General features: G+C 37.8%; 1 long non-coding RNA gene across 1 annotated transcript in view; it reads right to left on the bottom strand.

Moving 5' to 3' along the window:
- LOC144083744 (uncharacterized) overlaps positions 1-21426 on the bottom strand; it is a 29091-nt gene extending 7665 nt beyond the window's left edge. Inside the window, exons 1-2 of the long non-coding RNA XR_013303616.1 lie at positions 21279-21426; positions 16861-16928 (exon numbers count right to left, since the gene is read on the bottom strand). This is a non-coding gene — a long non-coding RNA (uncharacterized LOC144083744). The remainder of the gene's footprint in view (positions 1-16860; positions 16929-21278) is intronic.
- Between the last annotated feature and the right edge of the window lie 210 nt (positions 21427-21636).

Below are 21636 nucleotides of genomic sequence, written 5' to 3' on the forward strand. Positions count from 1 at the left end.
CTCTTCCACATTGCGATACAAAATGCCTATCCCAACTAAAAACATCAGAGATTTCGGAGTGTAAACCAATACTACTTGTCAACTCTACGGCCAATGGCCATTGTGTGTGTGGACAGAAGAACTATCCGAACTAATTAATATTCCTCTTCATAAAAAAATAAAATTCATTTCTAGCCTTTTCAGTAAAGCAGTAAAAAGTTTACATTATTTAGTTCTGGGGGCAGCACGATAACCGAGTGGTTAGGGCGTCAGCCTCACGGTTCTAGGGTCGAGCGTCCGATCCTAGGTGGGTCCTCATTGTGTGGAGTTTGCCTGTTCTACCAGGGATTACGTGGGTTTTCTCCAGATACTCCCACATCACCAAAACATGCAGCTGATTGGACACCTTAAATTACCCATAGGTATGAGTGAGCGTGAATGGTTGTCCAATTCCTTGTGCCCTGTGATTGGCTGGCCACCAATTCAGGGTATGCCCCGCCTGCTGCCCGTAGTTGGCTGGGATAGGCTCCAGCATCCCATGCGACCCTTGTGAGGATAAGCAGTTCAGAAAATGGATGGACTGATGAGAATATTTAGTTCTGCTGGAACTGAAACACATAGCCAGCTATACAACAATTGTATTCCAATATTTATTTTCCCTACTGGTAACAACATTCATCTAAAAGAATACTGTCAGTTCATATACCATCCATTTCAAATCCAACAGAAATCAACACCGATCGTCCAACGTCCATTAAACTCCAGACTGTGCGCTTAGAGCTATTGTTACACTGTGAAATATGTGTCATAACGCAACATGGCATCCTCATGTGAACATGCACAAGCTCCAGTCGGCCTTGTAGCGACAAGAACAAAAGATGAAGCCGACAAAATCCCCATCAAATCTCTCGTCTCTACTCCCACCTACTGTCATAAGCTCTCTGATTCTTCCAGGTGATTATCCCCGGATTTAGACACCCCCAAGCATCTTCGGGATTGATGTGTCCCACTGTATGCGCTGGGCAGATACACAGACACGACAGTCCAGAATGCCTAATAATAGACTTTGCGTCTTGGCTTCCTCCTCAGTTAGAGCTTGCTTGCACTTGCAGAAAAAGGCTTACCACTGACCTTGAGTCTTAAGGCCAAGCCAATGTCCTGTACTCTTCGCTGCGCCTTCCGCAGTCCCTACCCACAACTGATCTCATCTCGACAACACGGGTCAGTGCTGGTGTGAGACCTATTTTTAGAGGATGGCGGACACACACATTGAATTTCCGTGCAGATTTCTGACATCCCATCATTGTGTGGCCGCACTGGGAAAATTTGTGCATTATCAAACACTAATATTGTAGGCAATCTACTCCAAATCATAAAGCAGGCAAATTTCTTCCAACAATCCACTACTCTCCACAGTCTACCTTTCTACTTATCAATGTGAAATTATGCAACTTTTTTTTGTTCTCATTTGGTTGTCTTTTTGACTTGTGGGTTCATTTTGTTGTCTGTTGCTCTTTTTGTGTGGTAACATGTCAAAAAAAGGAATGTTTTTTTTTCTATGTAAAAGATCAAAAGATACAAATATTATCAAGAGGAGAGGGCCCTAAAAACCTAGAAGAAAATATATTGCCTCCCTTGCCAAAGTGATATGCAAAATTGAATTAGTTTTTTAACTGCATGTGTAATGGATAGATTAAGCATGTTTCTGTTTTCTTCCAATAACTTTGAAATACTTTTTTTAAGCAAAGCTTTTGCGTCTCAATGCCAAGTATGTATATAAATGACCAAGGTATTCAGACAGTACAGAGACACACAATATCAATTCAGTGATTGTAGCTAAAAGATTCCCCAAAGGTTTTGATAATCCCAATCTGAGGATGCACACGGAAATACCTTTAAATGTATTTGAAGAGGTTCTGCTTTGCAAGCCAATAGATCCAGCAAAACACAGGGTAAAGAGGATCATGGTTATGCAAACCAGACCAAAACATTCCAGCGTTTGGATCCCAGCACAAATATCTTGTTAAGATACAGTTTTTAAATATCTAATGTTGGAACAGCTGCATTTCCTGTGGGCTTATTTAGGAATTTTGTTTCAGTCTGACACACTCAGGAAATAAAGATCAAATCACTTTTATAGAAAATAACAAGTAATTTTCCTTTGCCATTTTGGGAGCGTAGTAAAGATAATGAAAAAAAGATTGATTGAGGGTCTACTGGTGCTACTGAGGTTAGACTTGACCAAAACACAGACATCAATGTAGGCCCAATCATATTTTCCCGTTTACACAAACAAAGCAGGTGTCCTTTTTCTCGACTGTTAATAATTCCAACACAAAAACTTGACCTATTTTATACTATACTAATCAACAATCAGAATCCTCAGGAAATCAGCATTTGTCATTAATACAGAGGTGCAATCAGCTAACACATTACTCCACATCCAAAAGAATCTAAAGTTGTGTTTCCACCAAGCAATTCAGAATTTTTCTATCATCAAAATGTGTAACATTTTTTTTACTTCCTCCCATTTGATCTCAAGTTCAAAGCTTGACATGCAGCAGTGGCTAATAATTAGAGTGAATAGAATAAATTCACTATTTACAAACAAACTTGTTCCTTTTATCATTAAAAAAAGCGCCAATTCCAAGAATAATAGACGTAGAAAACTGTCCATTGTTGTCCTTGTTCTGCTATTTTATTTAAAACTGTAATTGCACACGCAGGTTGGATGTGTCACAGTATTGTTATTTAGTATTTTTTTTTACTGACAAAGTTTACTGTCACAAGCAGAACTAAACTGAACTGGTTGGTGAAAATGTGACTAATTTAACCTCGGTAATTACATTGGCAGTTTTAAGGAGCTCTCCTAGAATTCAAGGGCTTTTAAATTGAATGCAAATTTAATAAAGCCATTCTTTAACACATAATACATTCCACTTTTGAAGTAAAAATAGATAGGTTATTTGAGATTTTATTACCAGAAAAGGGAAAGCGTCATTTAAAATACTATGATTTCAAATGTAGGTCAGATTAGATTCATTTCAGTGTTCAAAGCTCGCTAATCTGTTCGGATAACAATGGTGATTACTTCTTAAATACAGTGAGTGGGAGATTCAGGCACAATGGAATTAATTGAAAACCCTTATGATACTCTCATTTAGGATGTCTATGTATAAAAGTGAGGAAATGAAGCATTTCTCCAAAACGCATATTCCAAACGCACTACTACGAGCTTGGACCGCCATTTTCACAATTATGCATGCATGCACACGATAGAAGTGGCTTCTCCTACAGTGAGGGGTTTAATTATCGCCACTTTGGCCAATATTTGGCATCACATAGGTTTTATAAGACAAATACATGGTGAAAAATAAATCTAGCCCTTGAAATGTGAGCATAGTTTTTGTCTGCAACACCTACATAATTTTACAAACTTCAATTAAAAGCTGTGACCTTAAATCAAATATATAAAACACAACTTTTGTGCTCTTTGTGAAAATCTCCTGGACTGTAGATTCTAAGCTGTACTGTACCTGAACAACCTTAAAGGTTTACTGTATATTTCTGACTGATGTTCTGTATGTAAAGACTGAATTAAACCTTGAATGTTACATTATACTTGTTGTTGTGCCTCATTCATGACTGTTGTGTATGTATCTGTTTCATTTTATGTCTGTATGTATATGTACGTACGTGCCTATGCGTATTTGGGAACAATTACAAGGTGAAAATCTACATTTCTGTCAAAAGGCAACTTTTTGTATTAACCTCTTGTAGCTCAGTAAAGCAATGTGTAGAAATTTTGCCCATTATATTTTATATACATGTACATCTCAATTGAGTAGGTGTCATTTAAACCTCTCAACAGGATTAAACGCTTTACTCTATGCATTGCACTGATGTGACCAGAGGATTTTTTTTTCACACACTACCGTGTAAATGCACAAGCCTGTGCGAGCTCCTGAAATATTTACATGCACGTGCCTGTATGCAAAGCATTACATTAACTCTGCTATAATGTTTGCATGAGCGGCGAGTACAGCCCACCCTTCCCTGCGAGGTCACATGATGGCTACACTGGACTGGGATTGAAGGCTCGTTGCCACGGTGATAAGCCAGCCGGTAATATCTCTAAGCACAGGCAGGATTAATCTGATGACAGATGGCTGCCTGCTCAGCGTCACTTCCTGAAAACACACACACGGGACTCATACTCCACATCATCCTCGTGTAGTTTACTTTCAGCGTGGAGTCAAGCAACACACAACTATCTGTGATTGCCTTGGGGTGACAGCTTGTCATCATTGGCGGCATTACCCATGTATAGCCTCATCAGCATCATAGTCTCTTTTCTCATCATATCCACCATCGGAAGCACCACAGTCATAACGAAAACTACAATCGGAATCCATAAATGAATATAACCTTATGTTACTGCATCTTGACAATTTGGAATTTTTATCAAATTATCAAAATCCCCCATATAGTAGTACAGTACTCGGATGTTTCGTCGAAAGACGTTTGGTGCCCGGACGTTTGGTCGACCGGACGTTTGGTCGAACGGACATTTGGTCGAACGGACGTTTGGTTGCTGGGTTGTTACTGTTGAAACTAGCTCTCAAAATTATAATCATGAGCGAGATTGAGTTTAATATCTAAATATCTAATATCAAAATATCAACAGTAAACTCTGTCATAATTTGAGAGCGAGCGAACCCGGCGACCAAACGTCCGTTCTACCAAACGTCCGGTCGACCAAACGTCCGGTCGACCAAACGTCCGGTCGACCAAACGTCCGGTCACGTAGTAGGACCTCTATATCAATTTAACTCATGTATTATGTTACGTCATACAATGCTATGTTACATTTAGCATTGAGTAGCCATTTTTGCCGACCTTAAAACTGCCGTTTGGGCTTCAGAGCGTTATATCTATGCAAATGATCTTTCCTTTGTCATGTAACTTGAATAATGGAACTCGCAAGATTGGGAGCCCAGCGTTCCTTACTCCAAAATCATCATACTTCTTGTGTTTGTCTATAGTTAGATTAGAGTTATGCATAAATAAACCTGACGTCTACTCTAACATCATGTCATTCTCTAGTACAAAGGCTATAAATAGTTTAACCTTGTTGCTTTCAAAATATCCATACTCATCTCAAATACTGCTATTTTTATGCAAGACTGTTGCGCAGAAGTGAAACCCACTTGGAAATCATACTCCTGTTCTATTTCCAAAGAAAAGCCTCACGGACGTGGTGCACTCTATGAAAATACCTCGCAAAGCAATACAGAATTTACTGAAGACAACAGCAAAACATCAATGACAGACAGCAGGAAGGGCAGGGCTATCTTTAGCATTGCTTTAAATAAACGACAGCTGCAAGTCCACAGATATTAATGCATCTCAAGAAGTAAAGACGGTTATTGGTTGTGTCGCGTGAGCACATCTGGGGGATGGTCAAGAGATTGTGGAATTTAATCTCAAACCCTCTTGATTGAAATGTGCTATACTTTCCTCAGACATTCCATAAAGATGCTGTATCGGCTGACTCATTTGTTCACTGGATAACATTTACGATAACTAAACCTGGTGTTTAAAGCCGAAGAGCTAAAAGGGACCACAAGTTAAAAATTATTATTATGGAATTTATTCATCACTATTATGTATCATTAGCTTTTCAAATATTTGTCTTAATTTAGAAATACAGTCAGTGTGCATGCATTTGGAATATGATCCTTGTTAATTGCCTTTTATCCAGCAGCAATATTAAAAACAATAATCCTTTTTCATAAGAGAGTTTACAAATTTGACTAAAGAGAGAATGTTGGTGACATCCACAATAGTATATAAAAATGATCCATGTATTACATGTTTGACAATCTACTTTTTGTTGATGATGCAACGTGCATTTTTTGCAGCACCAAATCACTAACAGATTTGCACTGCCTTCTCAAAATCAAAGCATGTTTAGATTTCCCTTTTCCCGGCGTCCCGAACAATCCATTCTCAAAATGGTGCCGAACATGATGTGACAGGGCCATGGGCAAAGTGAGGATGCAAGCTAATATGTGACACTGCATGTGAGAGCAAGAAGAGGATCACTTAGGTTTAAGTAAAAATAAAGAGGACAGAAGTGGTGGATTGGTAGTCCAAACCTCTGCGGGAAGTGGAAAGAGTTGGAGAGTCCTAACAAGAGGAGATAGGAAAGCTAGAGTGAGGTTCAGCAGCATAGAGGGACATGCAAAGACTAAAGATAAAGCCACTGGCCAAGAAATGCACACTATTTTCCCATGGTGGTGTGCCTGTGTGAAGATTGGTCAGGACACTTGTGTTCTCTACTACCAAGCTGGAATTTAGGCATGAGTGCAGGAACCAGCAAACATCACACAAATACGGGGTAACCATGCAAACTCTTTGCATTCAGGGCTAAGCCAATATTCCAAGCCAGAGCTCCTCAACTGAAAGGAAGATTTGCCACCCCAATTTCACAATGCTACCGTGGACAAACCAGTTCCTCACTCACAGATGCAGACTTCGAGACAGACGAGCAGTGATGAGGACAGGCAGTTTAAAAAGACTTCTCTAATAGCACAGAAAAGACAACAGGGGGAAACATGCTGGCCCTTCTGCCTGGCTGCATCTTCAATGTCTCCAGGGAGAACAGCTGAGAAGGAGGAGAAGAAAAAAGGGAGAAGGCGGTGGGGTGAGTGCAGACAACAGAAAACAGTGGAAATGCAGGAAATTGAATTTAGGGGGTTGAAAGGGAGACAAATAAGATGTGAAAGATTCTTCATAGAGGATGATGAAGTGGATGTCAAGCTGTTAAGTCCAAAGTGGCCTTCTGAGAGTTGAGAGTTAGTGTGAAGAGATACAAAATGGATAGCGACTATGGGGGGGGGGGGGGGGGGAAAGCATCAGCAAAGTGGGACTGAAAGGGAGAGACAGAGAAATAGGGAGGCACAGAAGTTAAATGCTATTTCAAAACCAGCATAAAGAGGCAATGTATAACAAAAAGGACTTTAGCAAAAAATAAAAAACATTAAAAAGCAGGAAAGAAGAAGAAGGGGAAGGGCTCGTGCGAGAGTGATTGTGAGATGGTGAGGCAGTAGCTCAGGGCAGGGTGAGAGGAAGTGATGCATACACTGAGAGGAAGGAGCAGATCTCGGCGGCACGCGCCAATCAAACACCAGCCTTCCTCTCGTTGACCGCTAGCGCAAACAGTTCGTTACCAGCATGCACATTACGAATCAGTCAAGGGTAGCCTCCAACACACAACCAGCACATGGACACATGCACACATAGAAGAGAGGACACACACAGGTCATTTGGCAGCCTCTATTTGGCACGACACTGAATCCATATCTGGTCTCGACTGGGAGTGCTACCGGAAATGCAACCGCTGTCGCTGAAGCACTTGCATACCATACAGGTCTAAAACGACACGAATATGAGAGACTCATTTCTTCAATGTCGATAATATTAATAATCGATCTAAGGCACTTGAATTGAAACCAAGCCAGACTTTGCAACACCAGCAAATGTCGTATCGTTATCGTTGGTTAACACCCCAAAATATATTTTGACCCATCTGCCTCACCGAAGCAATCCATCAACAATGTAAAAATAAGAATGTATTCATTTAACTATCGAAAATAAAAAAACTTCATGTATCAAAAGTCACCTTTGACTTGGTCATTATTGGTCTCACAAAGTACGGACAAATAGGCTTAAGGACAGTTTTTCCCACATCCTTCAGGACTCTAAACTTGCGGCAGCACGACACACAATCCCTTCTGTGTAATAACTTCGGGGTGAGGTAACATGAAAAGACGTTGGGCGGCGATCTGCCTCCTACTGGCTGACTGAAGGTAAGTGAGGATACAGTGAGAGGTAAGTGATCCGCTAGGGGGATGATGCCATGTATCCATCACGGCAGAATTCCAACGAGTCTGAAATTATCACTTATTTGGGCCTTTTGCCGGGAAAGCGCACCTTATGGAGAAGCACTACCAATTTCGTCATACGCAGCTGGGTATGATGACAATTAGGCTTTTGTCGAGTCAATGATGATGACAAAGCCTATGTCCGATTATTATTATATTATTATTATTATTGACTTTGATAAGAACAAGACATACTACAAAATGGACATAAGGATGCCAAAGCCCATTATACATAGTGGAGGCACATAGAAACTTTGGGGTTGTAATCGTGATATTTAAATTTTTGGCAAATTATTTTCTTAATGTGCAACACAGATTTACAGTTTATACATGCACAGATTGCATTTACGGTAAATAAAAGAATTCCTCCCACTTTTCCTAATTAATCCACCAGTATGACCTTCATGCTGTAAAACAGGCGTCATATGGCTCGTTGTGTTGCATTGCATAAACATAGCAGATTCAACCAGACATGCCCTTTAAAGCAGCTTCATTCCAAATGTCTCCAACTAGCTAAGGTACATACAGTAATATGACATTATGAGCACATTGTTGTTCATCTGTGAGTGTTTTTCTTTCCTGGACTAATTTAAAAAACTCATCCGACCACATTTTGACTAATTAATAAATGGTCATTGTTAAGATGCAAAACAAAGAGGCCTCTTTGCACTTCCTTCTCTCCTCAAACCACTTAATTTCAAAGAGCATCCCAATGAATTATTGAGGCTGACTGTCAGAAGGATGTTCTTTCTTTTGTCTGTTAAATCCTCTCAACTCAAATTTGACATTTCCTCTTGGTTGACAGAAGATTAACAGATTAAATGATTGTATAAATGGGAGAATTATCTTTTGAAGTCAATGTTTGTCAATGAATGGTCATAGTTTACCGTTTCCAAGGGGAAATGCCTTTTTTTAGTTAGCCTTTGGGTCAAAAACTGTTCCTTTAAATTTAAAAATAAATATTATCAATGTTGTCAAGTTTTAATAATGAATAAAAACTATTCATGGGTGACCAATGATAAGCATAAAATGCATTTTACAGTCATAATAGAAGAAAAAGAGAAATGCCATTTGCCCCTCTTCCAGTTTCCACAGCAATCAATGAAAAACAAGTTTTCCATTTTGTCATTTCAGCAGTCATATTCGTTAAATTACGAATGGGCCTCCCACATACGTTAAAGTTTACAAAGAAACAGAGCGATAGTGGATATTCGACCGGAACTATACTTGCAGCTGCTGGATATTGTCTGGTTGCTCTGCTGATTTATATTGACAAGCACACGTATACAAACCTGCACACAGACATACTTGTATAAACATATCTTATCTGCATATACACAGGCATCCACCCAACCCAATCTGAATTCACTTACATGTTTCCAATCCCAATCACAGTCTCTCCAACAAACCCATATCACAAAAATCTACTATGCATCTCTTTCCTTATGTAATGGCCCGACTAGAGCTCATTACCGAGGCTTTAAAATTCCAATCCGTCACTTTAACTCAAACCCCTGCTACTTTGTTTTGAGTACACTGTTGATGACGCACACAAGCTGGTACCATTGACCATGCCAGGAAAAGTTGCTGTCATTTTTTCCTTTCAGCATCTGTCGAACCGACGCCAGAAAGTTAAATGGCTCTCTAACGCTCTTGCATTTAGAAGTTAGGATGAGACGACTAGCCCAGATAACTTTTGTCAAGAGGTACTCCTATACATAAATTATGTAGCCATGCAGGGCCTGGAACACACCAAAAGGCCCCAATCTGTCAACCAAACGCCAATCTGGTAATTACGATGGTGGTATATTGCATGGGGTCAGTACACACGCAATGTCAATCCATTTGGGAAGCTTTTTCTGGTAATCTCAATTTGGCAACCCAAGGTATGAGGCAACACTAGACTTTCCACTGACTGCGCAACATAATTTTGTCAGAGAGATCGCGTACTACGGCTTCAGTTGAATAGCATATCAAGAATAGCCACACGGATAGACAAACCCAAGAAAATGATCGATTATTTGATTTGGGTGTGGAAGAGGACGGAGATATAGAAAACAGACTGAAGAGGGGCCCTCAAGGACTAGAGTTGGGCACCCCTAGTTTAGGGTGTAGTGTGGGGAATAAGCACTGTTTAAATAGAATGGAAATGGATGTTTACCTATCTTCACAACATTTAAACTGGAGTCACCAATAGTTGTGTTTTGTAGGTGCTGCTGATCAGTTAGAGCCCCCCCAAATTAAATTCTTTAGAACCTCAAAAGACATAGCAAGAGGATGGAGATTTTAGACTGACCACAGACCTATAAAACACACACAAAAAGATATTCACACACCCATTGACCTGCAATGGACTGGCGAATAATTGTATTTACTGTTATTCTATCTTCCGTTTTCATCTGTTGCTATTCATATAGAATTCACCTCTGTATTGTTTGAAAATGTTCCATGATTTGTGTTATTTACGTATTTTGATAACTCAACACATTTATATAGCACGACTTGACTTCAATAAACTAATTTTCCTTGCGCCTTGCGTTTTCCGGAGTAAATTATTTTAAAAACTACACTGCTTAGCCTTAATTATCCTTCATTATATGTAAATATATACATGTATAAAATGCATTAGGCATTTGTTGATTTGTTTTTTTAACAGGCTTTCCTGTGAATGGAACATATTCTCACAATTGGGTTAAATGGTGAAAATTGTTGAAACTGAAGAAAAAAAAATTCAACATAAACAAAAATTCCAGAGCAACTTGTTCAAATCCCTCTCAAATTGAAGTTTCCCCATCCTCAAATGAATAACGTGGCACCTTTCAATTTCTGGTGCTGTATGAGCACCCCTAAAATATATGAACAGAAAGTGTTTTTGTCATTTTAAATACAATTGCTCTTAAATGTGATTTACTCCAGTTTACAGTCAATGTCGAACTTGATAGAGAGTGCGTCGGCACTGAACCTTCATTTTATATAGAATAGGCCACACAATCATCAATAATTCTACCACTATGGGTGATGAAGTGAAAAGGCATTTAGATCGACAGATGAGGCAGTTGCCTTTTCAAAATGTGAACTGGAATGAGAGGAAAAAAAGTTGCAAAAAACATAAACGATGGGGGGGATTTGTTGATTGCTGCAGAGATTGCATTCAACAACCTAAAAATATCGAATACATTCAACTCTTGCTTTACATTGTGTAAGACAAGGGTGTTGGTTCGCGGGCCGCTTTAACGTCAACTCGATTTCATGTGGGCCGGACCATTTTAGATATATTTTTTAGATTTTTTTTTTATACAAATGGATTAAAAGAACTGGATTAAAAGCCCTGAATATTCAGTTTTTTATAGATCTAAAACAATGTTTATTTTAGCTTTTTTAAATATATTTTTAGATTTTACAAAATGATTTTTGAACTAAAAACACAGAAAAAATGTATTAAAAAATTACAATTATTGATTTAAAAGGGGGAAAATCAGGAAATTTAATATATATCTATACTCGTCATTTTAATTTGATCCTAAAACAGAAAGTCGGCACTCATTATTTACATTCCCGGGCCACACAAAATGATGCGGAGGGCCAGATTTGGCCCCTGGGCCGCCACTTTGACACATGTGGTGTAAGAAATCTTTTCATTTACATTAAAGCTTTCATTAACCTGCAGTACAGTTTTTTTAATTATGGCAAAACGCAACTAAATAAACAAGAATGTGAGTTTTACAACCGGCGTGGTCATCCTATTGTAGCTATTTGGTGGACATAGCATTCTGTGCTTATAAATGGGACATGTGTTTACTGATGCATGTGCACAGATTGCTTGATAGGTGGAGATCAAATAATGTTTGGGCCACATGAGGTCTTCAGCTACTGACAGAACCGAAATGAATTGTTCCCTGTGTTTACTGCATGTTTGTGTGTTGGCTTGGCTGATAGAGGAAAAACTGGGACAGATTTCTGACAGAGTTGCTTCCCTCTTGAATTGGAGCGCATACTGAATACTGGGTTTCCTAAATATAATTTGTGGGGTCATTTATCCTTTCTGGTAGTGTCTAAAAGAAATCCATTCTTAAAGGATACCCTCGTTTGTCACTTAATTATTCAGCAATTAATTGGCTTTAAAGGTGCTGTAAAATGAATGTCGGTACTCGGACGTTTGGTCGACCGGACATTTGGTCGACCGGACGTTTAGGATTAGGGTTAAACAAATAAAAGTCTCGTGACTCAAACCTCGGGACTCGCGAACCCGGCGACCAAACGTCCGTTCTACCAAACGTCCGCTCGACCAAACGTCCGGAGACCAAACGTCTTTAGACGAAACGTCCGAGTACCGATGAATGATGTTATTTGACTGGGAAAAAGTGCTTTTATATAATTTTATATAATAAGACTTCAAAAGGTGGAATAATTACGCTGACCTGCTATCTGTCACAGGCTAAGAGTGTTCAAAACCTAATTATTAACTGCAAAACCAACAGTATATTTTTGTGATGCCAATATTTCTCAAGAATGGAAAATAATTGTATCCCATTTCTGAACCTCCATGACACTTTCCCTTGCAATTTCCTTAAAGGTATATTTGTACGAGTATTGTATAGTAAAGAGAGAAGCACATTGGCTTCCAATCATTTTGGATGAAAACAAAACCAAGTGTGTTGTTTGTCCATCGTTTCTAGCAGCAATGCAAAAACAGTTTCTTAATAAAGCTTTTATCAACGTCAAAGCAAGACTCCAGAATAATCATACGTGAAAGGATTCATTATGGAAAAACGAACGGCAGCACTTCATCTTGTTTTTACAACCATGAAAGGGTTTGAGAACGAGACCAATAACACATTTCAGGCTTGGAAGGACAGTGGAAGGTGAGTGATAATAAAGTGAGTGATGAGTAGAAAACCCGATGACTGCACTACGTGCTTCCATCCAACTCCTGACTGGTGCACACATGACATGAAAAACATCAGTGAGCACTTATTAAGTATGACTCTCGTTAATTAGTTTTCAGCCCACATACTTCAACATGAAGTATGAAGTGTCCTCGCTGATGGCACGCATGAGTGGAGCATCAAGAGCTGGAGGAAGGCGTTTGCTTGTGGGTGGGGGGTGGGGAGAAAGAGAAACTGGGATCTAAACCCGAAATCACCAGCAATGTGTGACTTTTACAGTTTCTCCGGGATTTTATTATCAGTTTTTTTTGGTTGCAAGATTCTGTTATCCAATGAATTGTGTGAAGCAAATCAGGAGAACGATGAAGTGAAGCGTGAAGTCAATGCCGATCTGCATGGATAGATAATTGCATGAATGAGTGAAGGGCGAAAAAGGAAAAGTAAGAAGACATTATGGGTGTTTCAGAAGGTTTGAATAGGCACAAGTAGAGGATTAGAAGCCTGATGAAGCTGCCTGGTGAATTGAAGGATATCTTTCCTTTTAATCTATAATATAAGGAAAGGTTGTTTTGGCGGTAAAAAAAGGTGCTTTGTGGAATCTAATTGAAGATTTGTTTTTTTATATGTAATTTGCAGTCACACTACAAATAACACACAACCTAGAATTTGCTAGCCTATCAGCCAATATGTCGAAATCCTCCCACTCATTTTTTATGTATTCATTGACATTAAAATCTAAAACATCAGCAGCAGCCTTATTACCAAAATCATATTCTTTTGCAAGTGTCAAAGCTTTTATAAAGATTCATCTGTGTCTCTTTAAGTAGGCTTCAATGTAAGATCAAATTCCCTTCAAAAGACATCATCTTAATTTGGAATCAAAGTGACTTCCAAAGTTTCATCAAACTAGACCAACTATTTTAAGCGCACTAAAGTGGAACTCGCCGCAAATAAACACCAGTCAATGTACTTCAAGTCACACAGTAGAAAATAACTTCTGCAGCCTTTAAAATGCGTATCTCATTGCAATTTATGTCATTTTTTTAAATTAACTTTACTGATTATTAACAATGCCACTTATATGTGAACACTTTTTATGTGTGCCATACAATTGGCTGGCAACCACTTCAGGGTGTCCCTCGCCTACTGCCCAAAGTTGGCTTAGCTGCTTCAGCACCCCTGCGAGGATAAGCTGAACGGAAAATGAATAAATGTATGCATTTGATGTTTTTGACATTTGTCAGCCTACAATTGCTGCTTTTTATTTTGTTGTAGTTCCAGAGCAGTGAAAATAGATGGTTCCTTAATGGCTTGCTGAAATATGTAATAATCAGGAAATATTCATATTATTACTTCTACTGGTATACACAGTGTCAGTCAGTTGGAACAATGTTGTCAGATTTTGATGTTAAAAACATTGAAAATACAAACATGTTTATTTTTTTTACAATTGCGGAGCAATTTCAGGGAGTACACTTTTCATATTTAGCCGGGACAAACTCCTGCAGCCGCGTCACTCCCATGAGATAATTGGCAGAGCAAATGCATTGATAGATTCATGTTTATGACGAAAAAAAATCCCTCTTCCTCCCTATCCGCACATTTTAAGTCGACTTTGCAGGGAGCACTGTAACCACTTCAATATTTTCTCTTTCACTTTCCTCATTAGGGGTGCTGTAGCATCACAATTGACTTGGAAAGTACACCCTGGACTGATGGTATGCCAATTAAAGTGTAAAACCTTTGCAACTGTTGACTACAGCAATATTGTTTAACAGTGGACTATACTTTTGCATATTTATACAAGTGTACCATTTATGTTTCCTATCATATGCTAATTATTTTAGTGTGACATCACATGATTTCTTGGCTTCTAAAAATCACAAACCTCTTGGTCTCATCTTCCTGACAATCTTTCTCATATTTGAGAAATACATGTTTACATTCAATGCAATTTTTCCTTTTTTTATGTTGAACTCTGAGCCCACTGCGCTCCTGGCACTGCATCTGTATGTACTTGTTATCATCCAAAGGTCAAAGCAAGGTTAGATTAGTCTGTAAAAGCCCATGGCTATCACTTACAACACTGGTACAGAAGCTTTCCACTTTTGTACAACATCGAATAAGCTCATGTTGCATTACCTGGTCATTTGTCAATAAAATTGAGACTTCAAACTGAACAAAAAAATAAAAACAAAGCTCCTGTGTGAGTGAATGAACGAGGGAATGGGCTATGGTTTGGAAAATGTAAGGTAATTTTCAACATAGAAGGAATCTGCTAATTTAATGGCAGCAAAATGTAAATTTCTGCTTTACTGCAGTGGAAAGGAGGTTAGTAGCTTGAAGCTACCTAAGGTGGCCAATGAGCATCAGAGACCATGTAGGCTACTGCATAACTTAACGAGACTCGCCAGAATAACTACGCGGCCCCATAAGAGGCTACTTAATTAGAATATTTTCTACTCTGTGCACGTCCATGCAAGTGTATGTGTGTGGGTTTTTGTTTTTTTCTAAAACAAATAAATTATATGAGATGTTTTCATTTTTGACTTGCAGGGTTGAGTTAATCATGGGTAATACCTTCATATGACATTATTGGAATTGTTTTTCCAAAACATTTTCTGGACAATTTTGAGGCAACAACTCGTGAAAATTTGAATTGGTCCTGTTTGGCTCGTGTCCATCAGACCTCCTGTTGTGAGTGTGTCGATGCGAAGGCATAATCAGCTTATTACATGAAAGTGCAAAGGTTCCTGATTTAATAGGCGAGAGCGAGGGTGGGGATTTTTTACATTACGTAACAACTCTGACTATTTTGTAAAATTCTTGTTTTTCAATTTAGTGATAGTTTGAATGAATTGTTCAAATTGAACAGATAATTTCGAGCTGTTTATTGTACTCTAAGTACTGCATGAAATACAAATGTAAAATGAGATGAGCCACACAATGTCATTATAATGCATTCTATTTCATCCTGAAATTTTAATTTCAACAGGATTGATTTAGTTTAAAACTAGTCCAATTTTCTATACTCAGAATATATCAAGTAAAAGGGGTTGTCAAGCCGAGTCACATTAAGTTCATTGTGTCCAAGCGTCGAGTCCCTATAACGCAAGTCGAATTTTCTGACTGATGCTTTTGTCATATATATATATAGCAAAGAAATAAAATAAATTCCATGACAGATGATTACAGCTGTTACTTGTACATATATATTTCATTCATTCTTCCATTTACGCTGTGTATAATTTCAAACAACCGGAGATCATCACAAGCAACTACTGCATGGACTGGTTGCTAGTCAATCACTATGTACTTATTTATATCTGCATATAAATTATGAATTCTTCTATAAAGGACATGTCAGGAAAAGCCCATCACACATTGGAACATGAGTGAAAGCTTGATGTGCACGCTGGGACTCCATTAAAGGCAATACAAATTTATTACTGTAATTAATTAATAAATAGAATCCCTCATGACACAATATTTAAACTATACTATATTAAAGGACAATTAACTGCAGGCTTAAACCTGATCAGATAACTAAATAAAACTAATTTGATAATATAGAAATGTCATTGTTTTATCTTTCAGGGCAATAGAAATGATGCTATATCAGTGTGGTCAAAGTCAAATTTTCGCAAAAATAAATAAAACATGAATAAAAGAATTACAAACAAAACCAGTGGAAACGCATACAATATTACACAGCATGGGTGGAGATCAAATAATGTTTGGGCCACACGTGACATTATCACATATAATGAGGCCACAGTGGTGTGAAAAGACGGAGATTCATACTGCGATATGATTGACGATGCCAGGAAGAAGAGGAAAAGGAATATGTTCAGTTATTCATGATTTAAAGATGGATTGTGAATCTTCCTCCATCTCGACATTTTTCCAACTTTTCTCATTTTGGTTCATTACTAGGATACATTGACGCTGACACGTCACAACTCACCTTACTCACCTTAGCAATGCTGCCAAGAATAGAGAAAAAGAATAAACCTAACCCAATAAAAATTGGAAAACTTACTTACATGCACGTTTTTTTATGGAAACAGGCCGTCAAGTCTGATGTCCTGACTGCTGACATATGAAGGAAGAACTAGGAATGAGGAGATTACATAAGAAGGCTGATTAAGTAAATGACAAGTGATTAAAAAAAGAGATGGACTTTAAAAATCAATTATAATCATGTTACATTTTTACCAGACAGATGAGTATAAATCACTTTCATACAGTCAATTTAAATGCTTTGCTGTCTTTCACCAGTTCCATGGGAGCATTTCCTGAGTGATGTCTCTTAGAATCTGACAGTCCCTCGAATTAGGCAAGAAAAAAGCCTCTATACTTAATCAGTGATCAACATTTCTAAATCCATGTACGTATTGTCTTTTTGAATTTGAAAAGCTTCTAAAAATGTAATGCTTCAAATATCACATACGTGATTGAGAGGATCAGTGACTTGCCGTCTCCTGTGACAGTTTAATGCAAGGAAAAAAAAGGTTTGTGTGGGTTACAACCTGCATATATTACGTACCATAGCTCATGTAACACTTGCACTTTTTTAAACACTATTAAATTATTCACATACCTGTCAACCTCTGCCGATAACTGCCCTTATAAATGATTATGATTCCCCTTACAAACCCCCAAAAAACCTTACAAACACCGTACCGTACGGTGTTTGTAAGGTTTTTGGGGGGTTTGTAAGGGGAATCATAATCATTTATAAGGGCAGTTATCGGCAGAGGTTGACAGGTATGTATTCATATACTGCTATGTAGCTGTCACTTTGGGGGAAAAAAACCCAAGCCAGTGTACAGTTGTTGTTTTTTTCAAGGAAAAACAAGATGAGAAAGTCAGAGACCCTTTTACCTAAGAAGATAATGATAGATTGTAATTAATTCAGTACATATAGGACAGACTTTAATTTGCATGGTGTTTTAATTCACATTTGCGTGGGCGTATCCACAAGAGAATTCTTGAAGGGGTTTGAATACAGAGGGAAGGATAACCCCGACCTTTAAACTGCATGCAATCACTCTGGAGCTTTCGCCACATGGTCACACAATGAGAAACCTGTCCAGCAACTAATAAAATAATGTGTCATAATGTGTCATAATGTGTTCACTGACTATCTGACCATGTACAGTACCAGCCAGTTGTTCTTCAATTCACTTGCTTCACTTGTAATTTCTGGTATATCATAAAGCATTGCTCTGTTGTTTTCATTTTAAGGCAAACATGCTTTTCGGAGTGACTTCATCCTGAAAATTAATGGTGCTATTTTATAATTGTGCATCTTGGAAAAGGAGGAGGGTTGAGATGGCCTAAAGTCCTTTTTTGTCTCCATGGTAATGAATTCTGCCCGTAGAAACTATGCGCAGATGTGCAAAAATGAAAGATAAAAAGAATGTGCTCGAATCAGGCGTACAATTGAACATCCTATAAAAAGGTGCTTTTAAATTAGAAAAAAAAGAATAAAGGGACAATTATCAATAATCTTGGAGTGGAATATGCACTTGATCATTGAATATTACCATTAGCCATTGAGTCATTCAGCCAAAGTTGTATCTAATTTCCAATTTAATATCATAGCTTCATTTTTAATCAAATCAACCTTGCAGGTATCTTTCCCGTCATAGTAATAACCTGCACGTAACCGCAAAGATCCAAGTTGAGATAGTCTTCGAGAAACTATTGAGCCATTTCTATGTTTAGAACAAATCAAAGCCAAGGCTAACTAATCTTAATTGTTGTTTTAGAAGTGTGCTGTTATCAAAGTGTTCACGAGTTTCTCTATATTATAAAGCATTATGGCACAATTGGGCTTATATGACGGCACTACGGGGAGGCAGGCAGCACGTTTTGTGGCCTGTATAGGATGTTATTTTGTCATATTTGTCTGTACACCTGATGGTGAGACTTTAAAGATCTTTCATTATTAAGTAGCAGGTAAGTAATTATTGCCCGTATTATAAGAAAAGAATAATTATTTTTTTAAACACTTAATGTGAATAAATACATAAAAACACAATTAGGACAATTATTAAGATTTTTGTCATGAATTTGTTATTTTTTAAAACATGAATTTGCTACAAAATTACATTTTTAAATTGACTCGAGTAAAAAATATGTTCAAAATGCTTTTAAAAACGTCAAGTTACGTTGCAATATACATCAAACAGTTTGGGTGTGTGTAAATTAGTGTGTCTAGCATTGTTTTAACAAGTGCTAAGTGGCTGCTGCTGAGGGACATATTTGCAAAAAATAGCACAGCTAAAATACATTTTCATCAGATTGAGAAGTAAATCTTTGCAAAAATAATGCGTACCATCACGATTGTGTTAATATAAGTACTAGTTGTTAACACATCTGTTAACTTGTGTGCAGATGCAAAAATAAAGTCTCTTTTTCAACAAAAAGTGTCGCTCCACTGCAAAAAATTAAAAAAAATATCCTAGTGCCTTTTACGTTGAGCAATTTTTAAAATGAAGCTACTTTTAACTATTACTTTGACTAGATTTTTACACATTCACTGTAAGAGTGCTTTGACTTGATTAGACTTTTTGTGGGTACTTTTCCCACCATTACACCAAAGTGGTACAAAAACTAACCGAACTTTACATCCATGCACTGAAGTTCTGATTCTGACTGTACAAAAAACATGTTATGTTGTTTTCAAATAAGAGAATTCTTATGACCTTACAAGAATAAATTGTCCTTTTAACCAGATTTGATCTCATAGCGAAGGATTTCTGTACACATCTATCTGTATCGTGTGATTAGTAATATTGATTGTGCTCAAAAGTGCACTTTTTTTCCCCTACAGCCATCAGGACTCTGAACTTGCGTTAGCACGAGACACAATCCCTTGTGTGCAATAACTTTGGTGTGTGCAATAATATCTTAGATTGTGCAATATTTTAGAATTTACCTTAACAGGATGTGACTCTTTATATTTTTATATGACTTATTTATGTTCTTTTACTGGGAAAACGCACTTTGAGTAACACCACCAATTTCATTATACGCAGCAGTGTATGATGACAATAAAGGCTTTTGATTGATTGATTGATTTAAAATTTACAATGTATTTGAATGGCCCTTCTCAGTGGTCGTCCTCGTCCCTCAGGATGACGCCAGTATTCCGTGCCATTGATGGCTTTCCAGCCCTCACTAGATTTAAAAACTCCACATGACCTTTTGAAAGCAAGCCAAAACCCGCAACAAAGCAACACTGACAGCTGGTAACAGTTCTGAGAATGGTGCAGACGTTTGGGCCTGTCTATGTGAAAGGATAAGAGCTGTGGACTGTACTTATTTGTGAGTGTGGAATCGGTTGAGGCAGCGTGAAAGACGAGGAAGACAACCTGGGGCTAATGGCTTCCCCACTGGGACATGGCTTACTCAAGCTCACTGTAAAAATTGGGGAGACATGATTACTGTCGTACTTGATTTGTATTCATTATGTGCCACCCAAAATTATCTCAGGCATTACCACAACCACCATATTCTCAAGTTTCTGTAGAATTATAGGCATTTTAAAGCAATTACATATTGTACATTGGCATTTCTAATAATTGCACTACAGCAATACTGCATATCAGGGGTGGTGAACAAGTCAGAAGGAGCACAAAAGAATCCAATCTGCCATATTATTTTTTTAAATATAATGTAATATTTGTTTTTAATGGGGCCTGATGAATTTGAGTATGTTTTAAGAGAAAATAAAGAGAAACATGAAACGAGGCAAAGAGCCACAGTATATACAAAATATAAGAACCAAAGAGCCGGATTCATTTTTGGCTGGGAACCGCATGCAGCTCGAGAGCCGCGTGTTCGCCATCCCTGCTCTACATCTACAAGTATTCACTTGTTTTATCTAGATAAGAAATAAGAATGATACATTCTTTACACAAAAATAAAGTGTTAAGTGTACAACATTTATTTACTAATGTGTTTCCGCTTGCCTGATTCTATTTTGTGACACAACGCCACTTTACAATAATTATCACAGTTACATGTAAAAGAACCTTCTTAAGTTTAATAACTCCTATTTAAATGGATTTCTATCTTTTTTTTCTACCACAAATTTTGTGGGTGTTGCAAGTCTGGAGTTATGTTAGATATTGCATCACGACAATTCTTTTTGTTAGTATTTAAGTATCGTGAAGGGGGAAACTTTTCCTAGTCTGTTGTATTTGTCAATCAAATAATAATAAAAACAGTTTATCGTGGGATAACGCTATTGTGATATAAAATGACCTATATTGTGAAGAGAATTTCACCCATATCGCACAACACTACATGAACGCTTGGTGAACGCTTGATAAGCACAATCAATATTACAATCTCATCATAATATGAGAACTATCCACAGAATATTTGCAGTGCACGTTCAAACGCATTCCGCAAATAATATTAAACATGATAATGATCGTATATTTACCTTGCCAAAAGAGCACCTATAGTTATTTTCTTTTTAATTAGTGAGGTCTGCAGGTGCCATACAATTCTCACATCTGAATGCACGCATGCGCACGCATGTGTGCGAGTGTGTGTGCGTGCGTGCGTGCGCGTGTGCGTGTGCGTGTGCGTGTGCGTGTGCGTGTGCGTGATGACACTACCAAGGTGTTCAGTATTAGCCACTCATTCCCAAATCCCTAATCGCCATAAATTGATTTTTACTCTTGCAAACAGTCTTGTTTACCTTTAATTAGTTCAGTGCATTCCTACAGTTTCAACATATCAGCCACTTTCAGTAATAACTTGAGCAAATGAGCCTTTAATGAAAATATTATATTGTC

Source organism: Stigmatopora argus, chromosome 10 (assembly GCF_051989625.1).
Source record: "Stigmatopora argus isolate UIUO_Sarg chromosome 10, RoL_Sarg_1.0, whole genome shotgun sequence".
Lineage (NCBI taxonomy): Eukaryota > Metazoa > Chordata > Actinopteri > Syngnathiformes > Syngnathidae > Stigmatopora > Stigmatopora argus.